At 34.4% G+C, this 6,715-nt stretch overlaps 2 non-coding genes across 2 annotated transcripts; both read left to right on the forward strand.

Annotated features, from left to right (window-relative positions):
• TRNAS-ACU (transfer RNA serine (anticodon ACU)) lies at window positions 1–74 on the forward strand. The gene has a single exon. It is a non-coding gene; the product is annotated as a tRNA-Ser (tRNA).
• A 5,765-nt stretch (window positions 75–5,839) lies between these two features.
• TRNAY-AUA (transfer RNA tyrosine (anticodon AUA)) lies at window positions 5,840–5,913 on the forward strand. The gene has a single exon. It is a non-coding gene; the product is annotated as a tRNA-Tyr (tRNA).
• Window positions 5,914–6,715: the final 802 nt, after the last annotated feature.

A 6,715-nucleotide genomic window follows, 5' to 3' on the forward strand; every position in this document is an offset into this window, starting at 1 on the left:
GTCTCTGTGGCGCAATCGGTTAGTGTGTCTGGCTACTAACCAAAAGGTTGGTGGTTCAATCCCACCCAGGGACGTAATTGACCTTGTTATCAGATTTTGGTGATCTTTAAGTAGACAAGTCAAAATTTCAAACCCCCTGTTATGGTGTAGGGTACCTGGCCTTCTCTGATGTAATCAGAGTTAGATTTGATTCAGTGATTTTATAAAAACAGATAGGAAGCACAATTCAGCAGTGGGTTGCAGAGAAAAAGAAATATGCTGGCAAAAAAAATCCAATTGAGTGATTAAACAGCTCTTCATTTTCTGGCTTTATTTTTATGCTAACAAATTTGTTCTCTGAAAAGTGTCCACAAAGCCAAGTCTCTGATTAACACCTTTGTAAGGATGGTTTTTAACCTATTACTAAATTAAACTTGCTTCATTGGAAAGGCAGCAAGATGCATCCTCATTTCAATGTCTACTGAAATAATACAGGTTGACACCAGGAAACATTAACGCCACTGCATCCTTGCTGCTTTCTCATGTGGAAGTCTGTTTAATGTGAAAACAAGGTGATATCTAATTAGCACACAGGTAAGGAATTAAGAAAATCTTTATTTAAGGGTGAAAATGTTTCTCACAAAATCGTTGCCCCAATGCATCATTGAAATTCAAGCTGGAAAGATGATTTTAATATATCACTTGTACATTTTGTATTGCTCTTCTGGTGACAATGTAGTTTGTTTTTGTAAATTACCATTTTAATAATAGGGTAAAGAAAATTAAGTGGATTTTTGAAAGAAAACAATACTGTCAATATACTATTAAAACAAATTAAAATGGTAAAAGTTATTGTACTGTAAGTAAAAATAAAAGAGCCAACATATCAATCCCAGTTTTGGATTACTTTAATAAAAAAAAAAATGCATATAGCAGAGGATAGTTTCAATCTGCCTACCTCTGGGTTATGTGCCCAGCATGCTTCCATTGCTGTACTCTGCTGCACATGTAAGTGCAATAGATCCTGAAGCACTCACTCATCCTGGGAAAGTACCAATGTGTTTCTTCGTTGGTTGATGGAAGAAACATCTTACAAAAACTCTCCAGATTATTGACTTTTTAAAGTTTTTCTAGGAAACGTTTTAGATGAATGCTTATTAGCCTTTGTCAGTATGTACTTTTGCAAAGTGTCTCTGTGGCGCAATCAGTTAGTGTGTATGGCTATTAACCAAAAGGTTGGTGGTTCAATCCCACCCAGGGATGTGATTGACCTTGTTATCAGATTTTGGTGATCTTTAAGTAGACAAGTCAAAATTTCAAACCCCCTCTTATGGTGTAGGGTACCTGGCCTTCTCTGATGTAATCAGAGTTAGATTTGATTCAGTGATTTTATAAAAACAGCTAGGAAGCACAATTTAGCAGTGGGTTGCAGAGAAAAAGAAATATGCTGGCAAAAAAATCCAATTGAGTGATTAAACAGCTCTTCATTTTCTGGCTTTATTTTTATGCTAACAAATTTGTTCTCTGAAAAGTGTCCACAAAGCCAAGTCTCTGATTAACACCTTTGTAAGGATGGTTTTTCACCTATTACTAAATTAAACTTGCTTCATTGGAAAGGCAGCAAGATGCATCCTCATTTCAATGTCTACTGAAATAATACAGGTTGACACCAGGAAACATTAACGCCACTGCATCCTTGCTGCTTTCTCATGTGGAAGTCTGTTTAATGTGAAAACAAGGTGATATCTAATTAGTACACAGGTAAGGAATTAAGAAAATCTTTATTTAAGGGTGAAAATGTTTCTCACAAAATCGTTGCCCCAATGCATCATTGAAATTCAAGCTGGAAAGATGATTTTAATATATCACTTGTACATTTTGTATTGCTCTTCTGGTGACAATGTAGTTTGTTTTTGTCAATTACCATTTTAATAATAGGGTAAAGAAAATTAAGTGGATTTTTGAAAGAAAACAATATTGTCAATATACTATTAAAACAAATTAAAATGGTAAAAGTTATTGTACTTTAAGTAAACATAAAATAGCTAACATATCAATCCCAGTTTTGGATTACTTTAATTAACAAAAAAAATGCATATAGCAGAGGATAGTTTCAATCTGCCTACCTCTGGGTAATGGGCCCAGCATGCTTCCATTGCTGTACTCTGCTGCACATGTAAGTGCAAGAGATCCTGAAGCACTCACTCATCATGGGAAAGTACCAATGTGTTTCTTCGTTGGTTGATTTAAGAAAATTCTTACAAAAACTCTCCAGATTATTGACTTTTTAAAGTTTTTCTAGGAAACGTTTTAGATGAATGCTTATTAGCCTTTGTCAGTATGTACTTTTGCAAAGTGTCTCTGTGGCGCAATCAGTTAGTGTGTATGGCTATTAACCAAAAGGTTGGTGGTTCAATCCCACCCAGGGATGTAATTGACCTTGTTATCAGATTTTGGTGATCTTTAAGTAGACAAGTCAACATTTCAAACCCCCTCTTATGGTGTAGGGTACCTGGCCTTCTCTGATGTAATCAGAGTTAGATTTGATTCAGTGATTTTATAAAAACAGCTAGGAAGCACAATTTAGCAGTGGGTTGCAGAGAAAAAGAAATATGCTGGCAAAAAAATCCAATTGAGTGATTAAACAGCTCTTCATTTTCTGGCTTTATTTTTATGCTAACAAATTTGTTCTCTGAAAAGTGTCCACAAAGCCAAGTCTCTGATTAACACCTTTGTAAGGATGGTTTTTCACCTATTACTAAATTAAACTTGCTTCATTGGAAAGGCAGCAAGATGCATCCTCATTTCAATGTCTACTGAAATAATACAGGTTGACACCAGGAAACATTAACGCCACTGCATCCTTGCTGCTTTCTCATGTGGAAGTCTGTTTAATGTGAAAACAAGGTGATATCTAATTAGTACACAGGTAAGGAATTAAGAAAATCTTTATTTAAGGGTGAAAATGTTTCTCACAAAATCGTTGCCCCAATGCATCATTGAAATTCAAGCTGGAAAGATGATTTTAATATATCACTTGTACATTTTGTATTGCTCTTCTGGTGACAATGTAGTTTGTTTTTGTCAATTACCATTTTAATAATAGGGTAAAGAAAATTAAGTGGATTTTTAAAAGAAAACAATACTTTCAATATACTATTAAAACAAATTAAAATAGTAAAAGTTATTGTACTTTAATGAAAAATAAAAGAGCAAAAATATCAATCCCAGTTTTGATTACTTAAATTAACAAAAAAAATGCATATAGCAAAGGATAGTTTCAATCTGCCTACCTCTGGGTTATGGGCCCAGCATGCTTCCATTGCAGTACTCTGCTGCACATGTAAGTGCAAGAGATCCTGAAGCACTCACTCATCATGGGAAAGTACCAATGTGTTTCTTCGTTGGTGGATGGAAGAAACATCTTACAAAAACTCTCCAGATTATTGACTTTTTAAAGTTTTTCTAGGAAACGTTTTAGATGAATGCTTATTAGCCTTTGTCAGTATGTACTTTTGAAAAGTGTCTCTGTGGTGCAATCAGTTAGTGTGTATGGCTATAAACCAAAAGGTTGGTGGTTCAATCCCACCCAGGGACGTAATTGACCTTGTTATCAGATTTTGGTGATCTTTAAGTAGACAAGTCAAAATTTCAAACCCCCTCTTATGGTGTAGGGTACCTGGCCTTCTCTGATGTAATCAGAGTTAGATTTGATTCAGTGATTTTATAAAAACAGCTAGGAAGCACAATTTAGCAGTGGGTTGCAGAGAAAAAGAAATATGCTGGCAAAAAAATCCAATTGAGTGATTAAACAGCTCTTAATTTTCTGGCTTTATTTTTATGCTAACAAATTTGTTCTTTGAAAAGTGTCCACAAAGCCAAGTCTCTGATTAACACCTTTGTAGGGATGGTTTTTCACCTATTACTAAATTAAATTTGCTTCATTGGAAAGGCAGCAAGATGCATCCTCATTTCAATGTCTACTGAAATAATACGGGTTGACACAAGGAAACATTAACGCCACTGCATCCTTGCTGCTTTCTCATGTGGAAGTCTGTTTAATGTGAAAACAAGGTGATATCTAATTAGCACACAGGTAAGGAATTAAGAAAATCTTTATTTAAGGGTGAAGATGTTTCTCACAAAATCGTTGCCCCAATGCATCATTGAAATTCAAGCTGGAAAGATGATTTTAATATATCACTTGTACATTTTGTATTGCTCTTCTGGTGACAATGTAGTTTGTTTTTGTCAATTACCCTTTTAATAATAGGGTAAAGAAAATTAAGTGGATTTTTTAAAGAAAACTATACTGTCAATATACTATTAAAACAAATTAAAATGGTAAAAGTTATTGTACTTTAAGTAAAAATAAAAGAGCAAAAATATCAATCCCAGTTTTGATTTCTTAAATTAACAAAAAAAAATGCATATAGCAAAGGATAGTTTCAATCTGCCTACCTCTGGGTTATGGGCCCAGCATGCTTCCATTGCAGTACTCTGCTGCACATGTAAGTGCAAGAGATCCTGAAGCACTCAGTCATCATGGGAAAGTACCAATGTGTTTCTTCGTTGGTTGATGGAAGAAACATCTTACAAAAACTCTCCAGATTATTGACTTTTTAAAGTTTTTCTAGGAAACGTTTTAGATGAATGCTTATTAGCCTTTGTCAGTATGTACTTTTGCAAAGTGTCTCTGTGGCGCAATCAGTTAGTGTATATGGCTATTAACCAAAAGGTTGGTGGTTCAATCCCACCCAGGGACGTAATTGACCTTGTTATCAGATTTTGGTGATCTTTAAGTAGACAAGTCAAAATTTCAAACCCCCTCTTATGGTGTAGGGTACCTGGCCTTCTCTGATGTAATCAGAGTTAGATTTGATTCAGTGATTTTATAAAAACAGCTAGGAAGCACAATTTAGCAGTGGGTTGCAGAGAAAAAGAAATATGCTGGCAAAAAAATCCAATTGAGTGATTAAACAGCTCTTCATTTTCTGGCTTTATTTTTATGCTAACAAATTTGTTCTCTGAAAAGTGTCCACAAAGCCAAGTCTCTGATTAACACCTTTGTAAGGATGGTTTTTCACCTATTACTAAATTAAACTTGCTTCATTGGAAAGGCAGCAAGATGCATCCTCATTTCAATGTCTACTGAAATAATACAGGTTGACACCAGGAAACATTAACGCCACTGCATCCTTGCTGCTTTCTCATGTGGAAGTCTGTTTAATGTGAAAACAAGGTGATATCTAATTTGCACACAGGTAAGGAATTAAGAAAATCTTTATTTAAGGGTGAAAATGTTTCTCACAAAATCGTTGCCCCAATGCATCATTGAAATTCAAGCTGGAAAGATGATTTTAATATATCACTTGTACATTTTGTATTGCTCTTCTGATGACAATGTAGTTTGTTTTTGTCAATTACCATTTTAATAATAGGGTAAAGAAAATTAAGTGGATTTTTAAAAGAAAACAATACTTTCAATATACTATTAAAACAAATTAAAATGGTAAAAGTTATTGTACTTTAATGAAAAATAAAAGAGCAAAAATATCAATCCCAGTTTTGGATTACTTTAATTAACAAAAAAAATGCATATAGCAGAGGATAGTTTTAATCTGCCTACCTCTGGGTTATGGGCCCAGCATGCTTCCATTGCAGTACTCTGCTGCACATGTAAGTGCAAGAGATCCTGAAGCACTCACTCATCATGGGAAAGTACCAATGTGTTTCTTCGTTGGTGGATGGAAGAAACATCTTACAAAAACTCTCCAGATTATTGACTTTTTAAAGTTTTTCTAGGAAACATTTTAGATGAATGCTTATTAGCCTTTGTCAGTATGTACTTTTGCAAAGTGTCTCTGTGGCGCAATCAGTTAGTGTGTATGGCTATAAACCAAAAGGTTGGTGGTTCAATCCCACCCAGGGACGTAATTGACCTTGTTATCAGATTTTGGTGATCTTTAAGTAGACAAGTCAAAATTTCAAACCCCCTCTTATGGTGTAGGGTACCTGGCCTTCTCTGATGTAATCAGAGTTAGATTTGATTCAGTGATTTTATAAAAACAGCTAGGAAGCACAATTTAGCAGTGGGTTGCAGAGAAAAAGAAATATGCTGGCAAAAAAAATCCAATTGAGTGATTAAACAGCTCTTAATTTTCTGGCTTTATTTTTATGCTAACAAATTTGTTCTTTGAAAAGTGTCCACAAAGCCAAGTCTCTGATTAACACCTTTGTAGGGATGGTTTTTAACCTATTACTAAATTAAATTTGCTTCATTGGAAAGGCAGCAAGATGCATCCTCATTTCAATGTCTACTGAAATAATACGGGTTGACACAAGGAAACATTAACGCCACTGCATCCTTGCTGCTTTCTCATGTGGAAGTCTGTTTAATGTGAAAACAAGGTGATATCTAATTAGCACACAGGTAAGGAATTAAGAAAATCTTTATTTAAGGGTGAAGATGTTTCTCACAAAATCGTTGCCCCAATGCATCATTGAAAGTCAAGCTGGAAAGATGATTTTAATATATCACTTGTACATTTTGTATTGCTCTTCTGGTGACAATGTAGTTTGTTTTTGTCAATTACCCTTTTAATAATAGGGTAAAGAAAATTAAGTGGATTTTTTAAAGAAAACTATACTGTCAATATACTATTAAAACAAATTAAAATGGTAAAAGTTATTGTACTTTAAGTAAAAATAAAAGAGCAAAAATATCAATCCCAGT

This window comes from Pseudophryne corroboree, chromosome 3 (genome assembly GCF_028390025.1).
Source record: "Pseudophryne corroboree isolate aPseCor3 chromosome 3, aPseCor3.hap2, whole genome shotgun sequence".
NCBI lineage: Eukaryota > Metazoa > Chordata > Amphibia > Anura > Myobatrachidae > Pseudophryne > Pseudophryne corroboree.